This window comes from Nannospalax galili, unplaced genomic scaffold, assembly GCF_000622305.1.
Source record: "Nannospalax galili isolate Female #2095 unplaced genomic scaffold, S.galili_v1.0 scaffold1615, whole genome shotgun sequence".
NCBI classification, from domain to species: Eukaryota; Metazoa; Chordata; class Mammalia; order Rodentia; family Spalacidae; genus Nannospalax; species Nannospalax galili.
In genome coordinates, this window is record NW_008335851.1 from 9,716 (window position 1) to 30,023 (window position 20,308).

General features: G+C 42.0%; 1 pseudogene; it reads left to right on the plus strand.

Moving 5' to 3' along the window:
• Positions 1 to 2,518: 2,518 nt before the first annotated feature.
• LOC103732134 lies at positions 2,519 to 7,227 on the plus strand (annotated as a pseudogene).
• The last annotated feature ends 13,081 nt before the right edge of the window (positions 7,228 to 20,308 follow it).

A 20,308-nucleotide genomic window follows, 5' to 3' on the forward strand; every position in this document is an offset into this window, starting at 1 on the left:
AAGACTCTGCACTCAATTTTGAATTTTCAGTGACCATTTCCCAAAGTCCTTTGCAATAGTGTATAATGTTTCCTTGTGGCAGAGCTGGCTCATATAGTCCTTCATCTACTCAGGATTCCCAGGAATTATTTCACAAGGGTAATTTCTGTTTTTAGTGGTGTAGATCTTAGATTTAGAAAACTAATGGGAGGGCTTTGGGCCAAGGTAGCCCAAAAGCTTCAGTCAATTTTTTGGGGGGGAGGTATTAATTTGTCCGACCATTCCAGAGGATTAAAGATTGTAGACACAAGGAAAATGCTGTACAATAGGGCAATTTTTACAAATAAAGCTAAACATCTGTCAAGTAAAATTAGTTCCACAATCACTATGTGATTCAGTATGAATGCCTCAAAATAAGAATGCCTGTCTTTTTAAAATAAAATTTTGTGGGACATTAAGATGGCCCTGTAGGTAAAGGTTTTTGCCACCAAGTCTGGCAACCTGAGTTCAATCCTCAAGACCTACATGGTGGAAGGAGGGAACCAACTCCCACAAGTTGTCCTCTGATCTCCACCCATGTGCGGTGTCATGCATCAGACACACACACACACACACACACACACACACACACACATAAATAAATAATAAATGCAAAATAAAATAAAATTTTACATGGTAAATGTGCGTATGTACATGTGTATTCAGGTGCACATGCCCATGTGTGCACATGTGTAGGTCAGAGATTGACATTAGCTGTCTTACTCTGTTGCTCACCACCTTATTTTGACATAGGATCTCTTTTTCTGAACCTGGAGCTCAGCATTGCTGCTAGACTGACTGGTCATCAAGTTCTTAGAATCCTCCTGTCTCCATCCCTGACCCCAGCACTGGGGTTATAGATACCTGCCACTGAACCCAGCTTTTACATGGTTGCTGGGTATCTGAACTCAGGTCCTTAGGTTTGCACAGTAAGTACTTTTCCCACTGAGCCATCTTGTCAGCATCCCCCGTAGGATTACTTCTGCTAGAAGTTTTCCCACTGCTCAGGTGGTAACTTTCTGACAAAGGAAAGCTTTAAGCTAATGGAAAAATGTACAGACTAGTACTCATATGTATTCATATCCTTGTGTCAGAGGCATTTGGATACAATCTGTCAGGTCTTGAATAGCCCAATTGGTAAAAAGGAATTTCTTTGTGGCCCAGGAAATAGTTTACCAGGATTGTGCTTGGGACAAATAGAGTATCTTGAGTATATTGTGTGAGCTCTTAAAAAAAATTGTTTATCTCAAGGCATTATTCCCTCTGGTGCCCAATGAATTAAACTGTGTATGTATACCAGACGAGGCAATTAGGCACTTAAGGATGTTACAGTCTATTTATTAGCTCTAGGCCAAAATGGTCTTGGGGAAATTAACTTTTCAGCCTCTTTTCTTGTCAGGCATCTTTTTCTTCCTGTGGTACTGTGGTAGTTTGAATGAGAATGCCCTCCCCCAACCCCAGTAGGCTCCAACTATTCAGACATTTTGTCCCCAGTTGGTAGTACTGTTTTGGGAGGTCTTAGAAGGTGTGGTCATGTTGGAGGAAGCACATCACCGAGGACAGGTTTAAATAGTTCTTAAGCCTTGCTGGATCTCCAGTTCCTCTCTGCTTCCTGTGCCTGCTTGAAGATGTGAATGCTAAGATTTTTACTCCAGTCACAACTGCCGCCGTGCCTCCCCACCATGATGGACTCTGATCCCTCTGGAACTGTAAGCTCAAATAAAGTCTTCCTTCTGTAAGTTCCCTTGGTCATGGTGTTTTATCACAGCAACAGAAAAGTAACTAATACAGATACCATCTGTTGGGCCTGAAGGAGAGATAACTGTTAAAGAGAACATGATAGGCATTTTGGGGCATTAAGTTTTGTAGGGTGCTGCTCTTCTTCCTGCTCCATCAGCCAAATCATTATCTTCTGCTTCTTCAGTGTTTGCTTTAGAATGTCCTAGGGTTTTAATCATGATTAACTGGGCAAATGCATAGCATCTAGCAATTCTGAGATCTATTGACTATTTTTAATAGGTTGGCTGGAGGAAGTTAGAAGTCCTCTTTGTTTCCACAACATAAATATCAATGGGGATGGAGACATAGCTTGATGTTGTTGCCCTCAGCAGCCTGAGGTGTTCCCTTAAATCTTTCAAGGACTTGACTCAGGCTGAACCAGGATTTGTGGCTTTGAAAAGAGTCTCAGGACTAGCTGGAATAATGAAGTGGAATTAGAGTAGAGATATTTAGAAAGAAAGGGGACTAGAGAGATGGTTCAGCAGTTAAGAGCACTGGCTGCTCTTGCAGAGGGCCTGGGTTCCATTCCCAACACCCACATGGTGGCTAACAACCATTCATAACTCTAGTTCTAGGTGATTCCAACACCCTCTTCTGACCTCCGTGGCACTGCACAACACAGGTGCCCTTACATACAAGCAGACAATACAGTCATACACATAAATAAATAAAAAAATTTAGAAAGAAAGGCACTCAGGAAGAGACTGAGACATCTGATAGCATGGATGTGGACTTCTGCAAGAAAGCTGTGAAAAATGAGACATGCCCAAATGTAGGAATGGGCTCCTTAAGGGAGAGTAAGCAATAAATCATGCAGCATTCTCTATATTCTCCACATTTTGGTAGTTCTCAACTTACATCTCAAAGCATTGCTAACGTGGTGGGGCATCTCAAGAGTGACCATATGGGCTGGAGAGATGGCCCAGCAGTTAAGAGCACTGACAGCTCTTACAGAGGACCTGGGTTTGATTCCCAGCACCCACATGGCAGCTACAAACCATCCTTAACTACAGTTCCAGAGGAATCCAAAGCCCTCTTCTCACCTCCGTGGCATTGCACAACATGGGTGCACTCACATACATGCAGGCAATACACTCACGCACATAAAATAAAAATAATAAATAAAATATGTTTTAAAAAAAGACTGACCATAGCTACGCCATGTTATAAGCAAACCCCAGGTAAAGCCAGCAGTTAAAGCTGGAGGCAGTTAACTCAAATGTGGGAATGGAAAAGTTTGACCCAGCTACACCAAAGTGTGGGTTTGATAACAGGCCAGTATGCACCTGGTTGCTCCTGCTAACAGCAGATTTTATGGCTTCTGTACTTTCTGCTTGGCTTGCTCTTGCAGAATAGAAATTGTTCTCTTGCAGAATAGAAATTGTTAGGGGGTTTTCTACCCCTAAGCTTGGGAACTTAAAATTTTCATCCCTGGATGTGGTTTTTCTGTATAAAATCTTACCTAAGAACAGCTTGGGGCTGCACTTGGGACCCGAATGCCCAGTGTAGTCACTGGCAGACTATTGTGATGTGCTTCACCAGAGAAGATCATTCAGACAAAGTTTTGCCAAATGAAAGTCTTTGCTGGCCAGCGGCTACTACACACTATTGTGAGGTGCTTCACCAGAGAAGACCACTTAGACAAAGTTCTGCCAAATAACAGTCTTTGCTGGCCAGTGGCTACTACACAATGGTGTCAGAACCCAAGTGTGTAGTCCCAAGCCATCTCTAGGGGGTAAGCTTTTATATAGAGAAACCATAACCAGGGGTAAAAAGCTTAAGTTCCCAAGCTTACAGGTGGAGAGCCCCCTTAACAATTTCTATTCTATTAAGCAACAATTACTATTTTGCAGACGCAAGCTGTGTCCTAAGTGGCCTGTTTCCTCCAAAGGGTGGGGCCTGCTGTGGAGAACTGACTGGCGAGTTAGCCACAGAGGGAGGAGCTTTCTGCGCCATCTTGGACAAGAGCAGGAATGGTGCAAGAATGGAATGGCCTGGCATTTAACCACCTGGGGTGAGACTGTGGGCCCACGAGGCATGGGCGAAAGCTAGCGGTGACTATGGGCAGGCCACAGGAGTGATCTGGAATGGTGGGCTCGCGATCTGGAATGGCAGACTCTGAGCTGCGGCACAGAGCTAGGCACTGGGTGTTCGTTTCTTTGTGAGTTACTTCCTCCCCAATGGTATAAACTATAATAAATTCACATAAAGATATGTTATATGGTTTGTCTGATAGCACCCAGAGCAAGAGACCCCGAGAGAACTCGGGCGACACAAGCCAAGCATAACCTACAGAAGCATTTAGCAGGTACACTTTGGGACACACTGACCTTTACTCAAGACAACTGGGTCCTGCTGACATGTTGCATTAGTCGCTTTTCTGTTCTGTGATAGAAACACTGACCCAAGCAATTTATAGAAGGAAGAGTTTATTCGAGCTTACGGTTCTAGGGGAATTACAGTCTGTCATGGTAGGGAGGTATGGTGGCTGGAGGTGGCTGGAGCAGGAGCAGCAGAAGCTAAGCTCTTACATCATCACACAGGTACAGGAAGCAAGAGAGAGAGAGACTGGAGATCTGGCAAGGCTTAGGAACTCTCTAAGCCCACCCCCAGTGACGTGCTTCCTCCAGGATAGCCACATCTTCTAAAACCTCCCAAAACAACATCATCATCTGGGGACAAAATGTCCAAATGTTTGGAGCCTATCGGGGACATTTTCATTCAAACTATCACACGTGTGTTCCCATAGCCTAGGCCAACTGCCTAATAATTTCAGAGGCTAGAGTCAGCCTAAACTTTAACATGGTGTAGCTATGGTCAAGAAGGTGCTATATCACACTATAAAGACTTTCTTTTGGCAATTTTATGTGTCTGAGTGGTCTCTCTTGTGAGACAACCTCATAACACTAAGAAACATTTTTTTTTAAGCTTTCCTCTTTATTTTGACAAATAAGACTATAGGGTGGCTCTAGAGATGCCTTGGATAAAATAATAATTTGTAAAGTAAAACCAGAAGCCACTAGGGCTTCACAAAAGAGCTATTATATGTCTCTTCTCTGTACATGGGGTTTCTGAGATTCTAGAAATTGTAGGGTTTATCTGGGAAGGGAGAAAGGCTTTAAGCAGTTCAGTTGTATTGGAATTATTTTCTGCTGATGAAAGACCTCAGTTGGCTCCAGGGTGAAGGGTTCCTTTACCTTCTCATGGCCCCAAGATTTTCCCTACTTTCTATCCTGCCTCATGGAAACACTTTTGTGTGGTTTTTGTGCTTTGCTTGATAGAAAATAAAAACATATTTTGTCAATGTTGAGATGGACTATTTTTGCTACTGGGATGATATGATTTTTAATTTTGATTCTCAACTTGATTGGATTTAGAAGGATGTAGGGCATTAATGAGGAACGTCTTTGGGTGTGCCTCTGAGGGCATTTCCGGAGAGGATTAGCTAAGTGTGTATGTGGGAGGGGGTGGAAATCTGCCCTGAATGTGGGTGGCACCATCCCATGGATTAGAGTCTGAGTTTAAATAAAGACGTAGAAAGGAGAAGCCCAGCTGAGCACCAGCACTTCTGTTTCCTAATCTGCCCAGATGTAAGCAAACTCGCACTGCCATAACTCTGAGCTGTTCCTGCTGCCAGGCCTTCCCCATTGTGATGGCTCCATCCTATGTCCCATGCGCCAAAATAAACCTTTCCTCCCTTAAGTTGTTTCTTGTCAGATGTATTAGTCACTATCTCATTTCTATTACAAAATACCTGAAAAAAAGAAGTTTAAGAAAGGGTTTATTTGGCTCATAGTTCCATCATGATGAGGAAAGCATGGTGGCAGGAGTGTGAGGCAGCAGGTCACAATGCATCCTTAGTCAGGAAGCAGAGAGAGATGAGTGCTGGTGCTCAGCTTGTATTCTCTTTACTGGGTCTGAGGCCCAAGCCCAAGGAACAGTACTGCCCACATTCAGGGTGGGTCTTCCCACCTTAGTCACACCTCTCTAGAAACATCTTCACAGACATGCTCAGAGTGTGTCTCCTGGGTGCTCCTAATACCATCAAGTTGACAGTGATGATGAGCCATCATGTAAGTTTATGGTTACAGCAATGAGAAAGTAATACAGATGATAAAATTGTTAGTCAATATTAATTCACTAATAGAAAATGAACATTTTTGTTACAATGTTATATTTTAATATGTAATTTAATGTATATATGAACATCATAAAATTATTAAAATAAAACCAGTATTCATCAAAAACAACAATGTTATCTTTAGAGTTTCTATGTTATTAGATCATTAAAACTAGCATTAATGTTTATGGCAGGAAATGTTCTTATATATACTATACATTATAAATCTATGTTATTCATATTAAATACTATAAGGCTATGTAAGTAACTCTCTGACAGATGCTACATGATGGAGATGTCATTAAAAGATTTGTGCATTTTGTTACGACTATTCATCATTCTCTGTATGATAAAAATCTTCAGGTTGTCAAACAGTATGGGGAAAATATGTGGAGACAAAAAGAAAAAAAAATCTGAAGGGAGTGAGGGGTGGTGCTTTACACCCCAGTGCACACCAAAGCATCTCAGAGTGCCAACCCTTTGGCTCCCACCCAAGGCTCCAAGATGTTTAGGTGAACCTGAAAAATGGAGACACCCAAACAGCTGCAGGTGCCATCACAAATGTGGAGAAGTATTTTGGAGAGTTGTGTCAAATGTTTGCTTCTTATGTCTACAAAACTGCCAGCTGTCTGGACAAATCAAGTGTCCTGGTGAGTGAAATCACCATGTAGGCCTCTACAGAGACCCCACACTTAAAGCAGGGGCTGAAAAACTTTGAGGATGAGTTCATCAAACTTAAGGATTACCACCAAGCAGAGGTTGAAAGACTTGAAGCCAAAGTCATTGAACCATCATCAAGAGAAAATGCAACAACCTCTAATCCACATTAACAGTGAGGAATAGAGAAGCAAAGCAGTTCACTCAGAAAGGACACACTAACCAAACCCGTCTGACCCACAAGCCATTTCACAGGCAGAAAGTGAATTACAGAGAGCTGCAATCCATGTTACTCCAATGATTCATCATTTGGAGGAAACTATCAAATCTTTTGAAAAGCAGAAAATAAAGAACAAAAAGGATGTGGTTTCAGAGTTTATCATAACTGAAATGCCAAAGCTTTAGAGGTTTTCCCTGGTATCTAACAAAAGATGCAAAAGATTGATGAGGTTGAAGATTTAATGGTTTTCTGAAATTTTCTGTATCTACCAGATTATTTGTCTTGCTTCAATATTGGAAGAAAAAAATCGAAGGCATCTTTTCAGAGATCACTGTCAGCTAAGTGCATATCCGGAACAGGGCAGATAGCTACCTATCCACTAAGGGAGGATCAACAAGCAGGTGATAGAGATGATGAAGAAGGTGAAAGTTAATTTAAAAAAATGTCTTGGGGCTGGAGAGATGACTCAGAGGTTAAGAGTACTGGCTGCTCTCTCAGAAGACCAAGGCTCGGTTCCCAGCACATGATAGCTAACAATCATGTGTTAACTGTTAACTCCAGTTCCAGGGGATCCAACACCCCCTCTTGTGGCCTCTGCAAGCATTGAACACATAGAGTACACTTACATATATGCAGGCAAAACACTCATACACATAAAAAATAAACTGGAGCTGGAGTTAACAGATGGTTGTAGCCACCACGTGAGTGTTGGAAACTGAACCCAGGTCCTCTGCAAGAGCAGCCAGTGTTCTTAACCACTAAGTCCTGGTGAAGTTTCATTTAAAGAAAAATTCACATTTCCATTTTCATCTTAAATGACTTGAAATCTAGGAGTGCCAAATTGTAGAACTTAATATTCATTTGATAGATTAAAATTCCAAATGAAATCCTACCAAGAAATGGAGAATTAAAGTGAATTTATACTGGCAAAAAAATGAAGGTTTTTAAAATATTACACACCAGTAATTTCAACACCCTACTTCTAGAGATGTGACTTATGGATTTCAAAGCATTTCAGATAAATGCACTATGCTTAGCTGAGATGCAATTGTGAGTGGGTTACAAAAGAATTAACAATTCCTCTTAGTTTCCTTTAGGTTAAGATGCCAGATTTTCAACACCCTAAAAAGGTCTGGTTACATACATATTTTACTCCATGAAGCCTAAAGTGAAAAGCTTTCTTTCTCTTTCACTTTTTATGTACTTATTTTTATTTTATATGTGTGGGTGTTTTGTCTGCATGTCCCTAAGTGCACCTATATGTACAATGCCCACAGAGTCCAGAAGAGGGTGCCAGATTCCCTGGAACTGGAGTTACTGATAGTTGTTAGCCACCATGTGGGTGCTGGGAATTGAAGCCTGGTCCTCAGCCAGTGCTCTTAACTGCTGAACCATCTATCTAGCGCCCCCCTTTTCATTTTAATTAAAACTATATGCTTCAGGAGTGGAGAATTGACTCAATGGTTAAGAGCACTGGCAGCTCTTGCAGAGGACCTGGGTTTGATTCTCAGCACCCACAAGGGTGGCTAACAGCTATTCTAACTCTAGTTCCAGTGGATCTGGCACCCTCTTCTGACCTCCATGGGCATTGCACAACACCAGTGTACTTAACATACATGCAAGCAATGCACTCATACAAATAAAATAAAAAAAATAAAATATTTTTTAAAAACTGTATGCTTGGGGCTGGAGAGATGGTGCTTGTAGGTATATGCGATTTACTGTGAAACACCACGTTGCAGCTATGCCTGAATAAGAAACAACCTGCCTCTTAGCATCCAAGGCCAAGGGGGACCTGAACAATGGGGGCTACGAACTGTCCTTAACTCCAGTTCCAGGGGAATCCAAAGCCGTCTTCTGACTGTGGCATTGCACTCACATACATGCAGGTAATACACTCATACACATCAAATAAAAAATTTTAAATTTTAATTTATGCACTTGAGAGGCAAAGGCAGGCGGATCTCTGTGAGTTCAAGGCCAGCCTGGTCTACATAGTGAGTTCCAGGACAGCTGGGGCTACAGGGAAACCCTGTCTCAAAAAGACCAAAATAAAAAAAAATTATAAAAACTGTATGCTTTATTATTTGATAGTTAATTTGCTGTTTGCAACAAAATTGTAATTAAATAGAATAAAAATAATGGGGCACTATAATATCAAGTTTTAGAGCATACATAATGCTTAAATTCTTGATTTATAAAAGGTCACATTCAAACTTATTTTGTTTAAAGACACTTTTATTCATTTTTTGGGAACTTCATACAGTATATTTTGATCATATTCCCTCTCCTAACTCTTCCTAGATCTGCTCCACATCCCTACCCACCCAACTTCATGTTTGTTTGTTTGTTCCCCAACTGAGTACAATTTTTTTTTTTGTCTTTTTGAGACAAGGTCTCCCTGTAGCCCCAGCTGTCCTGGAGCTCACTATGTAGACCAGGCTGTCCTCGAACTCACAAAGATCCACCTGTCTCTTCCTCCCGAGTGCTGGGATTAAAGGCGTGTGCCACCTGAGTACAATTTGTATTGCCCAAATTCTCTTAAGTGTTGTGTTAGTTATTTTTCTGTTGCTGTGATAAAACAGCATGACCAAAGCAACTTATAGAGGAAAGAGTTTTGGGCTTACAGATCCAGAGGGAGAGTCCATAGTGGTGGGGGATCATGGTAGAAGGCTGGGAACTGGAAGCTGAGAGTTCGTTTGCCTCTTCAAGAACAAATACAAAGCAGAGTGAGAGAAACTGGAAATGCTAAGAGCTCTCAAAGTCTGCCCCCAGTGACATGCTTCCTCCAGCAAGGCTGCACCTGCTAAAATTCCGCAACCTAGCCCAACACTGCCACCAACTGACCAAGTGTTCAAATACTTGAGCCTATGAGAAACACTCAACCACCACAGGTGTGGAATCTGTCTTAGAACATGGTCCACCTACCAGGGGTCACACCCTTAAAGAAAACTTCCTCTTTCTCTCGAGGCTATCAAATGCCAATAGCTCCTCAGCTGGGGGTAGGACTTCCTGCCCACCTCTCCACCCTCCATGGGATTTTGTCTGGCTTGAGCTTGAGCAGGTCTTGTGCATGCCATCATATTTGCTGTGACTTCATATGTGCAACTGCCCTGTTGTCTGGAAAACACTGTTTCCTTGTACTGTTAATGACCTCTGGCTCTTAGAGTCTTTGGCTCTCTATTCTGTGAAGATCCTTATCTACACACTGGAATATTATTTGACTATTAAGAAAAATGAAATATGACATCTGCAGGTAAATGGATGGAACTGGAAATAACAATCCTGGGTAACCCAGATCTAGAAAGACAAACATCATGTTTCTCTCATATGTGGATGATCACTTTGACTACTTAGATATGTATGTTTCATTTGGAATACTGTAGAGGTTAGGAAACTAACTAATAAGGAGCCATGGGGGAGGGAGGTATCTTTCAAGTGAATGGAGACAGACTACAGTGATATAAAGGGGGAAAGAAAGGGAAATAAAGGAACAGGAATGGTTAAATGGGGTGAGGGATGGGGAGGGGAAGGTAAAGGAGGAATTAAGGGGAGATATAACTGACACTAAAGGCTTTTTAAAATTCACATGGAAACCTATTACTGTAGAAGCTACCTAAAATATAAACATATATGAAGAGTTTAGGGGCTGGAGAGATGGCTCAGTGATTAAGAGCACTGGCTGCTCTTGCAGAGGACCTGAGTTCAATTCCCAGCACACACATGGCAGCTAATAATCATGTGTAACTCCAGTTCCAGGGGCTCCAATGCCCTCTTCTGACCTCTTCAGGCATTGCACAGCACAGGTACACATATATGCATGCAGGCAATACACTCATACACATAAAATATAAAAGAACAATAAATAAAATATTTTAAAAGAGTTTAAATGGAATTACCCTATAATGGGGAGACAATATCCCAACTAGATACTTCATTGTAGCAAATAAAAACTCTAGTACCAGGAATAGGTTACCTTTATTTGAGTTGTTGGCCAGTGGGATCCTGTAGACCCCCAAACATCACAGGTTATTGCACCAGGCACTCATGCAGTATACACACACATCTGTGCAAGCAAAACACCCAAACATATAAATAAATCTTTTAAAATTATGAAAATGGATCTAAGTAAAATTCTATATAATTATGATGTTGTTTCTTTATGTCTATGATCATCCAGAGTATAATTTTTCTAGAATGCAAAGCTTAAAGTGCCTTATCAGGCTGATGTACAAATTGAAATTACTAATAATAATAACCAGGGTTGTAAGATGGCTCAGTGGGTAAAGGTGCTTGCCTCCAAGTCTGATGATCTGAGTTAGATCCCTGGGATCCACATGGCGAGAGAAGAGAACCAAGTCATGCAAATTGTCCTCTGATTTCCACACAAGTGCTGTGGTGTACATAAATCCACACATAATAAACAAACAAACAAGCAAACTTTGGTGGATAGGGGACATAGCTCAGTAGATAAAGTATGTGCTATGCATGAGGACCTGAGTTAGGACTCCCAGCAACCAAATAAAAGCTGGGTATGGCAGTGAGCATCTATAATTCCAGTGCTGGAACTAGGAGTTCTAGGTTTAGTAAGACACCATATCTCAAAAAGTAAGGAGAGGCTGCAGGGAGGGCAGTTAAGAGTGCTTATTCCACAATAAGGAGGACTAGAGTTTAACTCCCAGGACCCACATAATAAGCCAAGCATCTCTGCAAATGCATGAAACCCAGCTCTGAGGTGGGAGGAGATAGAAGGATCCCTAGGGCTTGCTGGTTTCGAGCCTAGCTGAGATGTAAGCCCTAGGTTGGGGAAGAGACCCTGCCTCAGAGGACTAGGTGGAGAAGATACCAGGTGTCCTCTTTTGACCTCCACATTCACACACAGACATGTGTTTCAGGCATGACACATTTCAGGAAATTTTCATGTCAATTCAGCAATAAACAACAAAGCATCTTAAATCGCTCAAGACTGAGATGTGGGCTTAAAAAAGGAGAGAATTGTAACCATTATATTCTAAAGAGAGACACTTGCATCCTTGCATTCAACTGTCAGACTATTGAAACAGGAACACTAAAAAAATACCCCCCCCCAAGAATCCCATGCTGGGGAGAGACTGGTGACAGGGAGCCAGAGAAGGACTTGCCTCCCAGGAAGTGGTTTCACACAGTTCATTTGTTCTCTTTATCTTCCTTCCTTTCTCTCTCTCTCTCTCTCTCTCTCTCTCTCTCTCTCTCTCTCTCTTTCTTGACAGGGTGTTATGTAGCCCAGGCTTGCCTCAAGCTTTCTATGTAGCCAAGTAGGACACAGCTTAGAATCCTCCTGCCTCTACCCCACTACTGAGATTACAGGCATGTACCACCACACCTGGTGTGATAGTTAATATTGTCAACTTGGCAGGATTTAGAATCACCTAGGAGATAAGACTCTGAGCATGCTTGGAAGGAATTATCTAAACTACTTAAGTCTCTGGAAAAGTCTGTGGGGGTATTTATCTAGATTAGGTTGAGGCGGGAAGACCCACCCTAGCTTCCAGATATAATAAAAGAGGAGATCACTGAACCCCAGCATTCATCACTTTACTTCCTGACTATGATTGGCTCCTTAAACTTCTGCCACTATGATGGACTGTACCCTCGAACTGTGCACCAAAATAAAGCCTTTCTCCCTTAAATTGCTATGGTTGGGGTATTTTTTTTTAGCAAGTAACAAGAGGAATAAATACACTGGTGAAGTGGACGTGCTTTTTCTTTTGGAAGATGTAATCTTCTCTGCTAGAGCATGGAATTTCTGTCTTGAAACCAACCAACTTTTGTGTTGCTTCATGGAACTACTAAGTCCTGAATACTTCTCAAATGGTCACCTCCCTCTGGTTACCTTTCCAGAAAGCAGTACCCCCCGCCCCCCACTGCACTAGCTCTTCTGATATGACTCAATCCCAATTACAGGGCATTCACTGGATCAGAGTCCTGCATGACTGACCTTCCTAGTAATGGGGAAACCCACCCTGTACCTGCCCAAGATGGCACAAACTCAACTCCAACCCCTTTCCCTTCCTCAAATGGAGAAAAATATAAAAACCCTGAGTCTGTAAGGGAATGCAGTCTTCTCCAGATCCTGGGCTGCAAGGAGATGCCCACCTCCTGGGCCCCCTGCTATCAGGGGTGCTCTCTCTGGTTTAGTGAGGTGCCCACTTCCTCTGCCTCCAGGCCTTCGGGGGAGGGAGTGCCCTCTCTGTTTTATTGTCTGATAAATTTGATTTCTCTGTAAAAGGTCCATTTCTGTCTCCCTGGTTTCTATTTCCTTATGCTGTATCTCACTCAAATTTCTCCCCAAGGTTGGTTCCTCTCACTGTGTTTATCCTGCACATTTATGAGAACAGGAACTTGAGGTTTGTGCAATACACTGGACAATCACTCCTCGTGTGTGTGTCCCAGGTGATCAAGTAAGATTCTTTTTGATCCAGAATTAGGTATGCTGTCTTTCTCCTTAGGAGGCCATTCCATGTCATGGGGAGTCTCTCTGATACCTTTACCCTGTTGAATACCTTTTATATCAATGTCCTTATTTTCAGTTGCTCATAGAATTTCTATACTGAAAAGGGTGAGGTTTCAATTGTCAAGAGAAAGAGACAGAAAAGCAAAAAGTTAGGTATTGCAGGAATGGAAGGAGAAAAGGACAGAATATTGTCAAACGAATGTTCTGTTGCAGGCAGGGAATGAAAAGTTGGACCCCAAGGTCAAGCAGGAAGCAGTTTATTTGCTCTGGTACAGTCCCTGAGAGATAATTCTCTAAAGCAGGGCCCTGAACAAAGGAAGATTCAGCATTTTCTACCCCATGTACAGTTCAGTTTCTTTGCCTCCCATATATGGTAAACACACACGTTCTGCTTGTGTGCTCTGTGCTACAAGGTAGTGGTGGGCAGAACTGTGTACATGTTGCATTTCTTTTTCTTTGTTTGGGGTGGGGGTAGGTTCCTGTCACCATCCTATCATTGTTCTGAAACAAGAATATGATATCCAGTTCAGAATAAACCAATGCACTACCACATGCCAAAGGGAGGTCTGGGCCTCAGAAAGGAATCACCAATATCCACCCTAGGAGGCATCATGGATGGTGGGCACAAAGGGCCTATGCTGGCACCTGGGTGCCAATCCTAGTGACTCCTCCAGTGAACATGGATCATCCCTGGAGTCCCACATATGGTATCAAAACTGTGGACACAAAACACAGCTCCTGCTCCAAAGACAGTGAGTTTATTCTAAATCAAGTATATGTGGTCATGACATAGTAACACAGATTTAGGTTACTAGGTATGGCATGTTCCACTGTGGAAGAGGCTACATAAACTTTCATATCCATGGGGGGAGAATCCATAAATTAATTTAACCTAATACTTTGGGATATCAGGTAAGCAGATTACAACAGAGTAATGAAATCTCTTTTATAGGTTTCAGATGTTATCTTAGTTTTAGGTTTGGTTGAACTAGCAATCTGCTAAGCAATACATTCAAAAAGTGTCACCTAATACTATGAAAATGTTAGATCAGATATAGAAATTGGTAGTAAATATCTATTAAGGGGGCTAAACATAGTCAGATAATTTTGGCTCTCAGTCTGTCATCCTATTGCTTCACAATCATGAGTTCTCATCAATCAATCTTAATCTTCAACACAACCATGTGTTCTTTAGAGAACTTCTAGTTTTTAAGCCAGTCACTGTCCTGTCTGTTGGTCTTCTACCTTAGATGAAACCAAAGTTCTTTTAAAAATTATTTTTATTTTATGTGTATGAGTGTGTTGCCTGCATGTAGTGCAGTGCTGTGGAGGTCAGAAGAGGACGTTGGAGTTACAGACAGTTGTTAGCCACCATGTAGGTGCTGGGAAACGAACCCAGGACCTTTGCAAGAGCAACCAGTGCTCTTAACTACTGAGCCATCTTTCCAGCCACAAAACTAAAAGGTCTTTAGGGCCTTTACACGTCTCTTGAAACTTCACTTGTACTCTTATTCATCCTGCCCTATTTACAGAGGTAGAATCCCACCCATTTAAAATTTTTATTTATTTATTCATTCATTTAGTTAGTGTACGTGTGTGTGTGCATGTGTGTGTGTGTGTGTGTGTGTGTGTGTGTGCATGTAAGGACATGAATATGCCTTAGTGTGCATGTGGAGGCAGAGAACAACTTGCCAAAGTTAGTTCCCTCCTTCTACCATGTCACCTACTCTCTAGACAATTACTTAAATCCTGAGTTTTCTTCTATCAAATGGAAACAAGTAAGGATGGAGAGATGGCTCAGTAGTAAAACACTTGCCATGCAAGCATGAGGACCAGAGTTTGGATCCCCAGCACCCACATAAAAAATGGGTGGGTATGGAGAACCATCTGTGAACCCAGCACTCAGGAGGCAGAGACAGAGCCCATGGGAAAAGCTAGCTAGCTAGACTAGCTGAAACAGGGTGGAGAGTTCTCAAGAAAGACTCCAGATGCCAATTTCGGGCCTCTACATGCATAAACACATATGTGCACCAACATGCATGTGCATGCACACACCACACAGGCAAAAAACTGGGAAGGAGGAAAGGAGAAGTATTTTAAGTTTCTGTTGGTTTCAGGCACTGTTGGCTGTTCACCCTTCTGACTTTCACAATAGCCTAAGAAGACTCATGCCCTTGACACTCAGGGAACATCCATGAACTTTATTGAAACAAAACTAGAGCTTTGGCAGAGAAGCTACTCTTTCCCTTTTCTTCCATTTCCATTCTTTGTCAGGAGCCTAGAACTGGTGCTGCTAGAATATTTACTGCTCCCACCCAGTTTAATGGTTTAATGTATTGTATTCTATCATATATATATATATATATATATATATATATATTCCTATAGAGCATAATTTGTGTCCTCAAATGTCCTTCAGTATGGATCCATCCACTGGAGCCTGGTTAACATACCAAGAGTCCCATCCCTATAAGAAATTGTCTCTCCTCCTCCCAGCAGCCATCAGTTGCCCAAAGTTCCTTAGGTTGGGCTGGGATTGCTGGGATTTTGTCTGGTTTGAGCTTTCATTGGACTTGTACATGCTTTCAGCATTGCTGTGAGTTCATATGAGTAACTGACCAGCTGTCTGGAAAACTCAAGTTTCTTTATGGTCATCCACCACCTCTGGCTCTTACAATCTTTCTTCCCCCTCTTTTGCAAAGATCCCTGAGCCTTAGGAAACAGAAGTTTGAAATAGGTATTTTATTTAGGGATAAGCACTCTGCAGACTCTTGTTTCTGCACATTGCCCAATTGTGGGTTTCACTCACCATCTGCTGCATAAGGAAACTTCTCTGGTGAAAGTTGAGAGATTACCTTGTGCAATCTTATGTGTAGAGATTAACTTGATGATGTATCACTTAGGGATAAGTGTCTCACATGCTCTGTGTTTGAAGTTCTGAAGTTCTTTAATAGTCTCTATCTGTTGCAAAAAGCTTCTTTGATGAGTGGTAAGAGGTACACTTGTCTGTAAATATGAGGGTGCATATTTAAAATACAGTAAGAAATTACATTGGTCTAGGGATATAGCAAAAGTTGTTTTTTCTTTAAGATCTATAATTTCTCCAGACACGTGTATGTGGCTATGTTTACAGTACCACACATAAGTTCCCTCCCATTGAATGAGCCCTAATTCTAATTAGACAGCTGTTAATTACTCCCATGATAAAAGTGCTTCTACTGCACCAATAGCAATAGTTTGCTGGGTCAGTCATTGTTATTAGGCTTTACAGCTGGGTTTGATCATTGATCGGTTTTCTCCTTTGGCAGCTTTCATAGTATCCTCTGATACTATGAGAGCTGGTCTTCAAGGAGGAGGCTTCCAGGTCAGTTTCAGCATGATTGCTCCAAGTTCTGGGTCTAAAGCATGGCCTGTCTTCAGCTATAGGGTCTTACCCTCAAGTTCTGGGACGCAATCGAAGGATGGCAAGAGTCTATGTAATTTTGGGAGTCTTTTGGACTGCTTTGACCAACAACTGGAAGGGATGTTTCTCCTGACTGGGACTGTTTTTGCTATATAGCCTTCAGCTATATACATGCACTTGTGTGTGTGTGTGTGTGTGTGTGTGTGTGTGTGTGTACACTACATATACCTATATAGTGTATTTGTATACATATATAATGATTTTTTTCATTAAGTCTTTGAACTAATACAGTTCCCTCTGTTTTTTTCACACCATGTGTTCTGGTTTGTTTCTCCATTGTGGGACAAATACCAATTTGGGGAGAAAATGCTTTATTTTATCTTACATCTCCTGGGCCATAGTTCATCAGGCAGCCCAAAGTAGGAACTCAGGGCAGGAACCTGGAGGCAGGAGCTGAAGCACAGGTCGTGGAGGAATGATGCTTATGGGCTTGCTCCCCTGGCCCCTGCTCAGCAACACAGGCCCACCTGCCCAGGGACGGCACTACCCAGTGGACTGGGCCCTCCCAGTCAATAATCAAAAAAATTCCCCCACAGACATGGCCACAGGCCAGTCCAATGGAGGCAATTCCCAATTAAGGCTCCCTCAACCCAGGTGTGTCAAGTTGACACTAAAGCATCCAGCACACCAGGTGTTATCTCCCCTCTTACTTCCCCTGTATAACCCTCCCTACTCTCCCTCATGATTTTTTTGTCTTCTTCTTTGACTCTATATATAAAGCACCTAGCCCATTTAGTGGTGCTCATGTGTACCTGTGTTTAGGGTTGCCCACTTAGAATTAGATAACCTCTCAGGGATCTAATCCCTGGAGAAAACTCAGCATCCACTGATTGCCTGTAGCTCTTCATCTTGGTGAGACCCCATGAAATCTTACCCATCCCAATTGGCATGTCAACTAGTATTGTCATTATGCAGATCTTGTTAGACTACCATACTGTGGAGACTTCATGGGTGTAGCTCCCCTATCTTGTCTAGCACGCATTAACTAGCAGCAGTGTCCTGTCCCTCTGGCTTTTACCATCTTTCCACCTCATCTTCAGAGACGTTCGCTGAGCCTTAGGAGTGGAGGTTGTTGTTACTTTTCTTGTGGTTGTAGTAAAATATCTTACAAGAAGCAATCTAAAGGAAGGGTTTATTTTGGCTCAAAATTTGAGGGGCCAGTTCATCATTGCAAAGAAGTCATGGAAGCAGGAAGGCAAGGCAGACAGACATAGTGCACCCATCCTCAGGAAAGAGAGAGGGATGAATGCTGGTTCTCATCTAGTTTTTTCCTTTGTGTTCATTTCAAGACCCCTATGGGATGGTGCCACCAACATTTAGGTTGGGTCTTCCCACCATAATTAACTCAGTCTAGAAACTCCCTCATAGGCATGGCCAGAAGTCTGCCCTCCAGGTTACTGTCAAGCTGACAGTATTAACCATCATAAACTTTAACAAAAGACCATGCTTCCTGCAGGATCTTTCTTTATATCCCCTCTAGTCCTCCTCCAAACAAAAGGCAAGAAAATTCTCCTTGTCCAATCCTGAAATGAAGTTTATTTTTATTTGAGTTATTGTAATGTGGATATATGATCAGAGTGTCTTGGTAGGGTGGTTTTATTACTAACAATAGAAACAAACTATCAGTTGTTTGTGAGCTTGATATATTTACAAGCACCAAATTCATTTGCATAAAGGATAATTTTTTAACACTTTAACCTTTTAACTTTTTATTTTATGTGTATGAGTGTATTGTCTGCATGTGTAAGTGCACCTGTGTCATCCAATGCCCCAGGAGGTCAAAAGAGGGCATCAGATCCCATGGAACTGGAGTTAGGATGGTTGTTAGCCACCACATAGGTGCTGGAAATTGAACCCAGGTCTTCTGCAAGAGCAGTCAGTGCTCTTAACCTCTGAGCCAACTCTCCAGCCCTAACCTTTCAACTTTTAACCTTTTATTTACTATAAAAATAGTAAAAAGCTATGATTTTTTTCCTTAAGGAGGAAAAATCAGAAACACACAATTTTACATATTTCCATGGAGGTTATAGGCTCCTTGTAGTGTTTGATTCATAATATAGTAAATTTCACATCATTTTGTTGACTTCACATCCATTTTGAACACAAATTGGAAATGTCTCACACAAGAAACAAGGCTTAACTGCCCTTGACACAGTCTTTAGTTCTTTACCTCCTCCTCCTGAATCTTAATGTGATCAATTCAGACATTCACCTTATGCACCAACTTCCTGGTGACACCTGTCCATAGGATGGGTGGAGCCAATGTACTTGCCTTGCTCCATCTCATAAGAACTGCAGTATAAACCCACATATAGTGGAGCTGGCAGGAACGAAGATGTTCTAAAGAGACACTTGTGCCCCTCCCTTTGGCTGTCAGATTACTGAAATAATGAATCCCAAGAAACTGGAATTTTCTCAGGAATCTTGTGCTGAGAGAAGGAAAAGGCTGAAGCCTGGTGCCAGCCAGAGGGTGAGTTTTTCTCTACAAAAGAGATTTCATACAGAACTGACAACTTGTCAGACTACCTTGCAGGAAAGAATGGAGCCAAGACAATGGTGGTGGTCAGGACCACACTTTGACCAGGACTGCTTTTGTCTTCTGTTTAAACCTAAATCTCATGTTAGGACCCCAAAGATGGATTTGGGGACAGGGAATCACTGGGCTCTTTGTTCCTCTTCCCAATGTGGCCACATTGAAGAAATAAATCTCTTCTCTCTGCTTTTCTCTATTACTCTGTCTCTTTAATTGGCCTACTGAGGATGAGTGGTGGAGCTTGGTTTGTTAGGGCTTCCAGGGCCCAGGTTCTGACCATAACAGCTCTAATAGTACAGACTGCATTCTGTAAACTGACCAGTTAGACCTTCCCCCAGGAAACCTTGGTTAAATGTCAGTGAAAGGGCTTGATTGATATATCCTTCAGGCTGCTCTCCATGAACTAAGTATGGAGTGTGTGTGCGTGCGTGCGTCTGTGTGTGTGCTCCAGATAGCATTGTACTTCCCAGTGACCCTGAAGGTGTGTTAATCTCTTTTCTCTAGGATTTCCTCTTTCTATATCAATGACCGTGCTTCTTTTCTCTTCTCTGAAAACCCGGAGCCAGGTGGACACTGAGGGGAACTCTGTTTCTATTCCTTTAAGATTTTCAAGGCTTTTTTTTTTTTTTGTAGCCCAGGCTGACTCTGAACTCATAATTCTCCTGTCTGGTCATCCTATGACTAGCAGGGAATTTTTGCTTGTTTTTTTTTTTTTTTTTTTTTTTTTTTTTTTTTGCATTTTTGAGAGTGTCTCCCTGTAGCCCTAGCTGGCCTGGAACTTGTTATGTAGACCAGGCTGGCCTGGATCTCAGAGAGATCCCCCTGCCTCTGCCTCCCTAGTGTCAGGACTAATGGTATGTGCCACTGCACCTGGCTAGCATGGTGGCTTTGGCTTAGGCTTTTGAGGGAGAAAAGTAGGATGATGATAGTTGGGATTATTTAGCAATTGGGAGAGATTTTTCAGGTGAACACAGAATGTTTATGTGTAGCTAGTTTGGGGAGAAATGGAGGTGGTAGGGTATGAA